General features: G+C 39.7%; 1 pseudogene; it reads left to right on the top strand.

The window, feature by feature from the left end:
• The first annotated feature begins 213 nt into the window (after positions 1-213).
• LOC107033889 (small ribosomal subunit protein uS15m-like) lies at positions 214-927 on the top strand (annotated as a pseudogene).
• Positions 928-13,853: the final 12,926 nt, after the last annotated feature.

A 13,853-nucleotide genomic window follows, 5' to 3' on the forward strand; every position in this document is an offset into this window, starting at 1 on the left:
ATTCAAGGAGGAAAATAGCATTTAATGTATGCATATTTAAATTAGAAATTTTATATATTTCAAAACCACATGAGACATTATTATATTTAATCAGTTTGTACTGATCAAGAAACTGAGTCTCGGTCACCATGGTGAGGGTGGCATGGAAGACGTGGAGCTCAACTGAACCCAAACAGTGACCCCGGCTCCAGTACTCCCACTGCTGGGCGGAGCATGCGCCAGGTTTCCCTCCAGGCAGTGGGGCCTTCCCTCACCTCCTGGAGGTCTCATCCTCAGGCTGCCAGCCAAAAAGATGTCCTGCCTCTTTCCATGCTGCTCAAGGACTGCCAGAACATCCCTGGAATTGAGAAGGTTGATGATGTTGTGAACAGACATGCTTATCAGAAGTGCCTTTTCCAGAGTAAAAAGAAATATATTTATTTACCCATGATCTGCCATTTATCTCCTTGTTGTCTTTGGAAATAACAGAAGGAGAACCTAAAAATCAAGAAAACTCTGCTGATGAACAAGGTGGTGGAAAACTGAAAACGCCAGCTCTCTGCATGCTCAAATTGTTGCCTTGACTGTCAAGTTCCACAATTATAAAGAACATATGCAGAAATATCGAAAGAACCAAGCCACAAGTGCTATTTGCTGATGAGCGGTGACCAGAGGAAAAAGATGCTCAAATAATTCAGTAAGACCAACTATGCTATCTTTGAGCAGACAAGCAGGAAACTGAGGACTGAGTACACCTTTCCCGCTCTGTTCTATTAAAAAACCCACTGCTGCTTGGGTTTGTGCATGTGGCTTTTCCAGAAGGTTCAAAAGCTAAAGGAGCAAAAAAGAGCCTTAAAAGTTGCAGCTGTAGAAGCCCAGAAACAAAGCCAGAAGAGCCCAGAGAGCCCTTCCAACGCCGGGCCAGAAGCAATCAAAGAAAACCAATAAAGGTTGTTAAAGTTAAAATTAAAAAAAAGAAAAAGAGAGAAACTGAGTCTCAGAGATGTTAGGTAATTTGCCTAAAACAATGTGATCAGAATTCAAATCTGTCTATTGAGTCAACATGACTGTTCTCATTAGAAAATATAAATTTTTAGCTTTTGGAAGCTCTTTGTTTTGGAAGAGACTTTTGAAAGAGTTGAGGCTAGACTCCTAAGTTTTTGATAATATAAAACAAGGTGCAAAAGGAATGTTGTTCCTTGGAGGCTGGTGGAAGGGCAGGGATGCAAAGAGAACACTTTGGCTTACTGTCCCCTGGGAAAGAACTTTCCAGCTATGTTATTGGAAAGTCACTCAACAACCTTTAAAGGAATTTAATATTTTTTTAATTGAAGTATAGTTGATTTACAATGTTGTATTCGTTTCAGGAGTACAGCAGTGATTCGGTTACATATATATGTATATCCATACCTGTGTATTTTTTTAATTCATGGTTAGATACAGTCTTGCTATTTGTACTGAGCTTGTCAGGACTTGACCATGTGATATGTTAAGGTTTATTTATTCCCCGGGTTGTGATGTAGTGACAAAGTGCTTACTTAAAACAAGAACATCAAAATTTGAATCTCAGTTCCACACCTGACCCTCACACACTTAACTCCTCCATCTACAAGTACCTTCATCAGTAGCATGCAGAGGGTGAGAATACTTATCTGTATATATAGAGAGATTTATCAAGCAATTTAAGGAGATATTGTGATCTTAAACAATGAATTTCCAAATAGTTATGAAGTAGCAAAGCTTTGTTATGGACTAATACTAATTCCAACTGTCAGGATGGCAGAGTATAGATTCTCTCTGTCTCCCCTGAAAACATGCTAGACTTGGTGGTTCTTTCCAAAGCATAGCACAGGGAAGGGGAAAATAATGACTGCACAGTGAGGAAAGCTCCCCAAACACTGCATTAACCAACTGGTGAAATTTAACATCGTCAGTGATACCACGTGGACGTCACGTAGCAGACAAGATGAGATGAGAAAGGCACTTCACTTCTGCGGTATTCTTCCCCAAACCTGTATCCCTCATCTAATCATGAGGAAACCCTCAGACAAATGCAGATTGAGGGAAATTCTAAGAATGTTAACAATCCTCAAGACTGTCAAAGCCACGAAAACTAAGAAAAGAGTGTCACAGACTAGAAGCACTGTGGAGATAGGACAGTGCTGTATGGTACAAACTAGATACTGGGAAAGAGGATGTTAATGGAAAAACTGGTGAAATCAAAATTAAGACTGGACTTTAGGTAATAGTAATGTACCAATGTCAATTTCTTAATTTTGTCAAATGAACCATGGAAATATAAGATGTTGACAATGGGAAAAGCAGGGCAAAATAAATATGGGAACTCTATATTTGTAATCTTTGCAAATGTTTTTTTTTAATCTAAAGGCATTATAAAATTATTTTTAAATGAAAAATGCCAGGAAATATTAAAAAAAAAAAAAATGCAGGTGTGGAGGTACTATTCACAAGAGTGGATACATTAGAAAGTAAAAACCTGAAAATGTATTCCATGCAAGCACAAAAATTTAATGTGGACCCGGTTAAATTTCACCCTAGGAACCCTTCTCCAGCCTTGTGAAAATTCTGAAAATCCCCTTCACATACTGGGCTGATTATCTGTGTCAGTGACTATGATTATAATGAATACAGACAAGTTTATGGCTGTAAAAGCAAAAGTAAGATGAAGGAGAAATGTGGACTTTGTTTTTGAAATAGGTGACAAAAGGTCCTACCACGTGAGAACTTATTTTCCAGACCTTAAGTATCACTTGCTAGATATACATACTTGGTGGGGGGAAAAATCCTAAAATAAAAAACATGTGTGAGTGAAGAGCTATGAAAGGATAATTTATATCTCCAGGGATTTAGGGGAGTAACTAAAATAGTCAAGAGAGGCTGTATTTCATTCATTCAACAAAAGTTAGAATGAGAACTTCTGGATTTTGCTTGTTATATGTATTTCTGTGTTCCTGGGGCCCCAAACGTGGGAGGTACGAATGAATGGATGAATGAGTGAATGAATGAATGTGTTGGAAAGATTGGAATTGTAGGAAATACTTCAATGTTAATTCTAGTATGGGAGAGTCTCATGATTTTTGATATAAAAAATGTAATACAAGCACTAACAGGTATAATAAAGAAGCATAGGATACAGAGGATTGAGGTTTTAATTCAGGATTAGGTACAGTCCTGCTATTTGTGCTGGGCTCGTCAGGAACTGACCATGTGATATGTTAAGGTTTATTTATTCCCTGGGTTGTGAGGTAGAGAAAACGTGCTCACTTAAAACAAGAACATCAAAGTTTGAATCTCCGTTCCACACCTGACCCTCACGCACTTAACTCCTCAGGCTGCAGGAACTCCAATGGCAGCTTGCAGAGGACAAGAGCACTTCTCCCTCCCCCTGCTTTGCTGGGAAAATTAAATTAGACAAAGTTTGTAAAAATATGTGGCAGAGCAGAGCGGCTAGGAATAGCCAGTGACTACGAATCTGGAGAGAGGAGAGAGACTAGCAGCTCGCGTCCCTAGTCTAGGTGGGCAATCATTTGTTTGCTGTGACCTCCCCACAAGGTAGCAATGGCGTTTTGACGATGCCTGCTGGGACTACACCGTCTCTAACAGTGTGACTTCAGAGAGAGACAGAGCAGGTAGGACTGTCTCAGACTCTTGATAAGCATAGTGTTCAGGTGACCAGCCCCAAATGCAACAAGATATTTTTCTCTATTGTTAAGATTTAAATTGGTGGCTACCAAGACCCTCATATATTGGTTTCCAAAAGCATAGATTAGTCTCTCCCCTTAGGCTGGTTGATATTAAACCTTGGTTTCATACATGTATCAGATGGTTTTCAATAGCACTTCCCTGACTTAATATAGGAATATAACTTCCACTTTGGATTTTAAAAGTCCAGTCAGAAGCTGAATAATGACTTTTATTTTTTCAAATGCAAAGGGGACAGCCAGAAGTCTGGAAGGGCCGGGGTGATGAGTAGGGAGTGTAATATCTAGAAAGCAGATGGTCATTTGAGAAATCTTTTTGCTGTTCCATTTTTAGTCAGTTGGCCTTCAATTTTCTCTGATACTCCAGAAATCCTGTAAACTCATTATTAGTTTTTTTTTCCAATATGCAACGATTACTGTGACTAAAACTTTGAAGTCCAGGGAATTTATTTTAAATGTCTCCATCTTAGCCATTCAATGGTCTTATATCGTGGGCTTTTAGTTAGAAGAATGTCACAAAAAGCTGAAAAAAACAGCAATATTAGCCTTTAAAAAGTGTTTTTACTTGCATTACATTATTTAATGCTCATAATAGAATTCTGTGGGTCAGTTTTATCATTTCCATTTTTCAGATGAAGAAACTCAAACTGAGAGAGGTTAAGTGACTTGTTCAAAGTAGCAAGGTAAGTCAGTTAAGTCTTTTAACTCTGTGTCTACAAATTTTCTTCACTCTGCCTTGCTATTAATACCTCAGTGTGAATTAATTTTAATTAACACTTCCTTCTGAGGGCTTTTGACTTTTAAAAGAACATAGCATGCAAAAGGATTCATTTATTAATGCTAATATTTAAGACCTTATAGCCTTTGAGTAAGTAGGTATTTAGAGGAAGCCAAAGGACCTTCTGGGTGTTTCACAAATCACATAAAATAAAGGTGAAAAATACCTTCTTGTGTGTAAGATTTATTTTGATGATATCATTCAACTATGACGCTGCCTTATTAATAATATTGTACGTATTTAAATTCCTAAATAATTGAAGATTCTTTTCTGGCTCCAGTAATCAGAAGTCAGAACAGGGGCTGTACCATTACCTTCTGCCTAGAGGTCACCGGCAGACCAGAGAACAGTGATATTAAGGACCAAGGAGGAGAGTGGGGAGTAATTTGAAAGCTTGGAAAGCTCTGATAATTCTATAATAGTCCTACCACTATACCCCAAACCTTAAAGTCAACAATTAATAATTCCTATATATAAAAACAACATCATTTATGCAGAACTTCAAGAATCTTGACTGTGAAAGGAATAAAACCTAGCGATGAGAATTAAAGAGTTTAGAATCCCCCCACCCCCCGCCCCCAGCTCTACTGAGATATAATTGACTAGGATGATTTGAAGACTAGTGTTACTGAGAAGGGAGTTATTCGTGGAGGTATTAAATATTTTGAGCTTTGAATTTCTCTGTCATGGATGGGAAAAGAAGTGCAGTGAAGTCATAACCTGGGGGGTTTTAATGAACATACAAAATAGTCATCACCGGAACGTGGGTGGTGATGGTGATGATCATGGTGATGGTGACGATGTTAATTTTGATAAAGTAAACAAAGAAAGGAGAGTGATGTGGGAAAAAAAGGGCGCTGAACTGCATGTCAGAAGACCCTGAATCATGGCCTCTCTCTGCCATTCACCAGCCTTGTGACCTTGGGGGATCTTTTACTCCCCCTAAGTCTCAGTCTCCTCATCTAGAAGTTATTTAATACACTAGAGTAGAAATTGTTTACTTCCCCTTTGATGTAAAGCCTTTCTTGGTAAAGAGGTAGAATTACCGACAGGCACTGGTTCCCCTAGCTTAACATTTATACCAGGCTTGATGTTCTGGAACCAAAGATAATTCCAGCCTCTGAGCCTCACCCCCACTCCCACCCCCCGCCCCCCAGACTCCAGGGCTTGCACAGCCCCGGGGGGACAGAGCACAGCATGGCGGATAGAGCATGTGAATGGAGTGTGAAGCGCCGCTCTCCACTGACGAGCTGGGACAAGTCACGCAGCTTCTCTGTGCTTCAGATTCCTCAGCTCTAACCTCCCCCATCTAGGTCTCCCAGCTGTGAACCAGATATGATACTAGCACCTAACTTGCAAGGACTAATATTGACATATGCATCGCTTTTAGAAAAATCTCTGACATATTATAGGCGCTATAATAAACGTTCGTTAAATAAAAGAAGTACCATAAAATGTTGTAAATCAGTATTTCTCAACTAGGACTGTTTGGCCAACCGGGGATACTTGGCAACACCTGGAGACTCTTCTGGTTGCCACACTAGGAGGATGTTACTGGCATCTAATGGCTAGAGGTTAGGGATTCTGATAAATGCCCTACAATGAACAGGACAGACACCCGCAACAAAGAATTATCCAGCCCCAGATGCCAATGACAGCAAGGCTGAGAAATGCTAATATATCCAAAATAGCAGAGTAACATCGAGGACCAGGGAATCAGTTCTATCTGGGTTGGCAGGAAGCAGGAAGACATTATGAAGGTGAAGGTATCCCAGGCCTGTGAGATCCCATGGCCAAAAGCCTTGACAATGAATGCTAGGTGTGGTCTGGAGCCTTGGGAATCTACAACTGGTTAAATTACTTCCTATGGTATCATGGAGCTTAGAGCCAACGGTCAAGTTTGTACTTTACAATTCATACTTTGCATTATTAATTCATTTGGTCCTCATCACAACACTATAAGATAAACATTGTAATCCCCATTTTACAGATAAGAAAACTTGCCAAAGATGGCACAGCTAGCATTGATTTTAGGATAGCTTGTGGTTACATTTATAATTCAAAATGTATTATTTATAGGTCGCACAATACAAAAATAAGTGTCCTATGGTTTACAATACACATACACACACAAATAAGACTGTTAAAATAGAAAGGGGAACACGGTGTTTAAGTGTTACACACACCAAGCTTTCAGCAAGCAGAAGGGCACAAATAGTATGAAAAATCCTTGGTCTTTATGAAGTCTGTAGCAGAGCAAGAGGTTTGACCTGTGCTATTTCCAAGCTCAAGTAAGGGGGAAACATCATTAAGTACACAGATAATATGGTCTGATAAAAGGAACTCAACTGATGCTGTTCAAGAGGTGGCAAATATCCCATAGAACCGTTTTCTGAAAGGAGCGCATCTTAAGGGAGGCAGTCGTTCAAGGTAAGGTGAAGGCCAGTTAAACAGACACATCAGGCTGCAGGTTTTGCAGCAGAGTGAGGCTACTCCTTCTCTCAATAATTAAACACTTAGTCATCCGAGGATGCTGGGAGAGTTTCCTAACTTCTATTCATTTCGACCTTAAAAATGGGGTGATGATGTATAGGATTTAATCAATATATGAACAAGCAAGCCTTTCCTTAATGGTCTTTGTAGCACGATGTTGGTTTAACTCAGCTGGAAAGCCTGAAGCAATGATTAGATCTGTTGCTAAGGATTAAGCCACTGAATTATGGACAGAAAGAATGTTACCTCCTCCTCCATAAAGGGCTGTTTCTCTCAGCTGGACAACCGAGGGCCCAATTCCTCCCCCTTTCCAAGCCAAGGAAAACATTTTAATTGTGATTTCAACAACTGTTCTGGGCAAATCTAGAAACGGATTGCCATGGGAATTAATTTCTCTAAAAGAAATTATAGAGTTTGCCATAAATACATGTTTAATATATATTCTGCCTATGCCTGGGGTCAGGTAGCATAAAATTATTTTACTGGCAATAGTTTTCAGTAGTGAATTTAAAATTTATCCAACCAACATGTATTAAACACCTCAGTTGAGTTGGTATCCTTTCTAAGTAGCATTGTGTGTTAAATATCACATAAACCCATTACTAGCCTATTACTTAGATCAGGGGTAGAATATTAAAGAATTATGTAATATGTATTCTGTAAACGTAGCATCCTACCTGGTTTCATTCAAATCATTTATCAAGCACTTACCATGTCCTAAAGTCTGTGCTGAAATCACACAGGAGGCAGAAATGCAGAATTTCTCCAAAACACATTTATTGACATTGACTAAGTTTTGCTCCTCATACCTGTGAGCTTACTTTTCAGTAGGCAAATTAATTTTCACCTGCATTTCTATAGGGTGATGGGTATCAAGTATCTTCACTCAATACGAAACTGTTACAAGCCAGAGGGAGGACTTGCAAAACCATAAGGTAAATCTTAGCCACTGGACAGCAGAGCAATTCATATCCTCTCAGATATTTTATTTACTAACTGGACAAGCATGCACCGAAGCGGAAGTCTGACAAATGTGCCCTCTTTTCTCCCAGCAGCCAAATCCCTCAGCTCTGTGGTTTGGTTGAAAAATAAAAACATAATGTGCTTCCAAATATCTGCAGTTTTTTTTATCAGCAGGGCTGTAAGCGTACCCTCACCTCCCACCACACACACACACACACACACACACGAGGTTTTCTTTTTTTTTCTCCTCCTTCCCCCAAACAAACTTGTTCTCAAAGAAAATTATAACAGAACTGAATCCAAGGCAAGCGATCTGTGCCGTCTTCTGCAAACCTGATGTGCCATTTTAACTGAGGGGCTGAGAGGGAGCAACAACTGGCCCAGTCCGGGCTGCAGCTCCGGGGATCCAAGCCTAAAAAAGAAACTCGGAAGGTGGCCTGGACGAGGTCATTGTTCCTACACTTGAAAGGAGTGTGCAGGCAAGTTTGAGTTAAGTCAATCTGACACATTTCGAACTCCTGGAAAACCAGGTGCTTCAAAGCTGACTTTTGAAATCTGAAGGTCCTGTCGGGGGAGCCAGGGAATGGAAAGCGTTGCTTTTCCTGACTCAAAATTCAGGGCTGCTGCTTGCGGAGACAATGCATTCAAAATCGAGGGACGCTCGTTTGCTTTTCGTGGAAGAGAAGAAAGGGACAAAATAGTGTCTTATGTCTCTTTCCTTTTGCCTTTTGGCAATGAGGCTGCTCTTTCCTGCCTTTACCAAAATTGTCTGAAGATCTTCCTCATGGAAATCAGACAGGCAGACAGTCTAGGGCCCACAGGCTCAGTAACGCTGGCTTGTATTTGAAAAGTTTTGAAGGATAAATAATCCTTGGCTGGTGTCCTAGGTTAAAGATCACCAGCTCCTCCCTATGACTGCCAGGATGGCTACGATAGATCTGACCTGTAATGTATCTCGTCCAGATCACCAGGAGGTAGCAGTGTGACCACCACCTGATCGCTGGGGTGATTTGTTCCCAGGGGTACTCCTCAGGACAACTTTAACCCCTCAGAGAATGTAGCTGGAATTTGCAACTCAATCTATCTCTAGGAGACAGGCTGGTCTTCACATTATTTCTAAATATGTTTTCATTAACATGGAACCAAGCCTTTGTGCATTTTCCAATTCTTTATGAGGAATTTCACCAAGAAGTGGACAGACTACAATACCAGCTTTCCCTCAGTGAGCATGGTCAAGAGTTAAAATTGTTCTTTGTTTTTTGTTTTAATGCAAAATACATTATGTATGCTGTGAAACTGGAATCTGTTGTTCTGAGTTCCCCTTAGAGAGAGAAGTCACGAAGCATAAACTGAAGAGATATACTGTTTTGGAAGGGGGGTCAGAGAGAATATGGAAAAAAAAAAAAGAGAGAGAGATGGAGAGAAATAGAGCATAAAGTGGAGTATATTTACCTTTGTCAGTGCTTATAGAAAGATATTAAGTCGACTATGGGGCATCAAGAATAAATTAATGTGGACATGAATTTTCAGAACTACTGATCATTTCGCCATTGAACGAATCTTACTTTAACCTTCTTATTAAGATGGATGATCAAGATGAAAATAATCATAGGTCCCAGTTACAGAGTCCCTACCATGTGCTAGGAACTGTGCCTGCGAGAAGAGTACCAGAATCCCTTTTTTAAATGTGATTAAATTGAGGCTCAGTTGAAATAACCTATTCAAATACGTGCGCAGTCTTTAAGCAGAGGTCTGTCTCAGCCTAAGGTATGCATTAGTGAGAACTAGACACACTTTCAGGTAGGTCAGTGTTGTTCAGCCTCTCTTTCTAACCCATGCCCTATACCTGCCAGCAAAGATTTTGCTGAACTTTTCTTTCTGTAGTTTGTACATAATGAAAACCATACTTATATGAATGTGCTTTTTGATGGATCCCTTTTCTAGAAATGCTACATGGCTCCAAAGAGACTTCATTCGCTCCCCAGGCTCCAATCCCCATCTCTACCCATATCCCCTGCATTGCTTCCCCTGCCCTCCCAGACCCAGCTGAGAGTCATCTGTATAGTCAGTGAAATCAGTCCTTGTGTCGCAATTACTCTGGTTTATTCATTTTAGCACTACTAATACGTAACATGCCCAAGACTAAGAAAATTTTGCTTCCTAAAATTAAACGGCTGTGAGTACAGTAGACAGTGGATTCAAGAGGCTCCCATACTATCATGGATTTGAATGAGAAGGAAAGGATGGGGACATGTGGGAAAGGAAGTGTTGGGTTTGCATCTCAGTTTATCATTTCCTATGTGCGTAAAATAGCACAACTCAGAAGTCTGACGGCGTGGGTTCAAATCCCGTCTCATCCATTTAATAACTGTGACTTTCAGTGTATTCCTTTACCTCTCTGAATCTCAGTCTTATAGCATATAAATCAGGGATAATAACGGTACATGCCTGATGAGGATTAAATGAGATAACTGATGGTAAATTCTTAGATCCACACTTGCCACACAGTAAGTAAACCACAAATGCTATTCATGTTATCATTGCTATCATTGCTGATACTATTGTGACTACTATTACTATTGTGGTAAATATCATCATCAATATCTATGATCAGTCTCAAGGTCTTCATGAAAACAACAAAATGGTACCAAAGCAGTCGCTATTTCAAAATAGATGATTATATTTAGCCTACTATATGAGTTTTATGAAAACATAGATTTATGAAAAAATGAAATAATTCATTCAAATAATGAGACTAACTGGTAAACCTTGTAGTCTGTGATCAGCCCCAGAGATGATTCATTTTCGTTGGATGACCGATTGTCTCAGCCTCTCACTTGACACAAGTCACTGGGTGAATCAAAGAGCGTTTTGGAAGTGGAGCACATTTCAGCTTTAGAGTTTAGCCTACTTACTTCTAAGTTCCAGCCCCAATAATAATCGTTCAGTTTTCTCATCTGGAAAATGGGGCTAATAATAAATACATTGAAAGATGGTTGTAATGATTAAACACACAATGTCACAAAGCAGTACAAGCTAACACTGACTGAGCTCTTATTTTATGCCACACACTGGGCTGAACACTTTTAATGTATTAACAGTTTAATCGTCCCAACTGCTCGATGGGGCACATGCTACTCTAATACCTATTTTTGTAATTGCTAAATAAATGGCAACTTTAGTTATTTAAGCCAGTGTCTTCACTGTGCTTGACATTTGTTTTCAGAGACAAAGCCTTTCCGAGACTTTCCTTTTCTAGGACTCATTTTAGATCAGTACATTATCTGCCCAGGTTCCCCACTGCCTGTCTTGCCTGAAGGGCTCCAAGCTGAGTGTGGGAGAATTTACCAGGGAGAAAAACCATTTAGTTTTACCTGGGTGACAGCAATTATGCAGAATGACAAAAGGAGCAGTTAAGTTACAAGTTAAGGATGATAATTCACTCTCCCCAGGGACTGTCACTCAGAAAGCCTTGAGAAAAAAATAACAGCAAAACAATGGCAGGCTCTATTGTTAACAGTCATGTCCCCATAACGCCCTGGCATTCTGAAACAATAAGACCAAAAATGCAGTCTGCTGTCCCTCGAAAGCTCTCCAAGCACATATGCTATAGCTCAAGCTGTCGCTCCTTGGAGACTCACCATGAAATGGTTGTCAGGTCGTCCCTGTTAGCCATGGTGGCTCCATTTGTAATGAATGGCTCCATGGGACTCTCCAAATATCTTACTTGCAGTCAGACCCTCCAGATAACTTGCATCAGAATTAACTTGCAATCCATGAACCAAGGAGTAGGAGAAACCTAGATAAAGTATGGATTTCCTCAAGTTAGACAGGAAGGTGGGGTATTTGGCAAGACAAAAAGTGATTATTACTTTCGCACACCATGCACAAAGTGCTACTCTGAAAAATAAAACCCAAATAAACAGAAATAAACTGTGAATATCCACATCCCCTAGAGTTCAAACATTTCTAATCCACCACCAGTGATTTGACTATTTTTACTTGACTTGCTATTTGCTGTAGTCTTAAAGACAGCTTTGTACTAGTTCACAGTAAGTTGATGTCGGGTGGTTTATTTATTGCTTAAAATCTACAGCAACAAATAAACAGAAGAAGGGAGACTAACAGTTTTTGAGGGCTTATCATGGCTTAATATGTCAAACTGCAAACTAGCACAGACTATATCGCATAAAGAGAAACAAAATCATGAAGTCATTGGGACAAAGAAACCCCTTAAACTCTGTATGCCTCAGTTTCTGGAACTGTAAAATGGGTACAATATTTGCTCCTAAGCCATATGGTTGTTGTTAAATGAGCTAATACAAATCATATGCATCAAAAAGTGCTCAGTGTATGATAACTGCTGGATAAATATTAGCTCTTTATTATGACTTATTTAGCACATTCCAGTGCTAATTTAATTATTTAGTCTTTTTAATTCCAATATTATTAATAATGAAATGAGTGTTCAAGGAAACTCCACAATCTACACAGGGTCACATGAAAGAGCTGGGACTCAAACCATAGCCAGCTGGATCCGAATGCAACAAGTTTCTCAACTGTTTGGTTCTACTTTTCTAAGAAGAGGAGCTTTGGGGGAGAGTTGGAACCACGGCAAAATCCCTCACTCCGTGGCTTACTAGCTATATGATCTTGGACAAATCATCAGAATTCTGTTAAACTTAGTTTCCTCATCTATAATGAGAAGGATCATAATTGTTAAATTATAGGAAACAAGTAAAGATTTGAAGAGAGTTTTAAGTTCCTTTTGCCATTCACAGTGAAAGGTGCTCCATTTTCAGGTCACCTGGAAATACTGACAAAACCCTTGCTTTGCTCTTGGAAGGAATTATTAGTAAGGTTATTGGGGGAAATCTTGTATAAGATTTTATTTTTCCAAATAATTTCTTCCCAAATAAATATTAGTATTTACTTAAAGGATTTATTAAGTCCTTGTGTACTATTTACATTTAAAGTCATATGAAAATCTGTATAACCCAGAATTGCTAGCCTCTATCACTTTTGATATAGGAAGTTTAAAATTCCAAAGGTTAGAAGGATGGGAGAATTTGGCTCTCAGGTGTGTGTCCCAGCAAGAAGAAATGTGGGTAGCTGCACACTTGGAAGTCCATGTTCTGAACAATATTTTTTTATTAAACACTCACTGGGTGAAGCACTGTGAATTAGGGTACAAGCCAAGGAAAGGGAGTCAGGTTGAAGCACAAAAGCAGCCTAGATAATGTAAGTGTCAGATGTAGGACAGAATAAACAGGAAACTTGCAAAAGAGATACCTAGTATGGTCGGTACTTAAGATGAGGTGGGGAGGAAGGTGAAAAGGGGGCATAGATTCCTAAGACTCATGGTTGGGCTGGAAAACAGTGCATTTGAGTGTAGTTCATCCCAAGCACTACTGTAAAAGGATGGTGAGGGGTGGGAGCAAGGACAGAAGAGGTCTCAGCGGAGGCCAACCTGCAAAGCTAGACTTGGGGCTTTGCTCTGTGCTCCTAGAGGTTTCTGTGTCCTCCTCTAGTGGCTGTAGTGCTAACTGCAGACTTTCTGTTGATCTGTCTCATCCACCAGACAGAATAGAGGTCCTCGTATAAAAGGCTCAGATCATTCATCTTGTGCTAGCAGGACATTAGAACGTAGTAAGCACCGGTAAATAACTTTCTGAAAAATATATGAAGAAGAGAATGCTAGGATTTATTATTAATACTTTGGCCCTGTCAAGTTCAGGCAAACAATGATCCAGACATGCTCTTACAGGCAGAAGCTTAAAGAAATCAGGGCAAGGAGACCAGCAATTCTAAAAGCTTATGAAAATATGTAGGATTCCATCCAACCAAACTCAACATTAGACTATCCCACTGAGAGAGCAAAGTTCAAGAATATGCATTCATTCAACAAATGTCTACTC

This window comes from Vicugna pacos, chromosome 2 (genome assembly GCF_048564905.1).
Source record: "Vicugna pacos chromosome 2, VicPac4, whole genome shotgun sequence".
NCBI lineage: Eukaryota > Metazoa > Chordata > Mammalia > Artiodactyla > Camelidae > Vicugna > Vicugna pacos.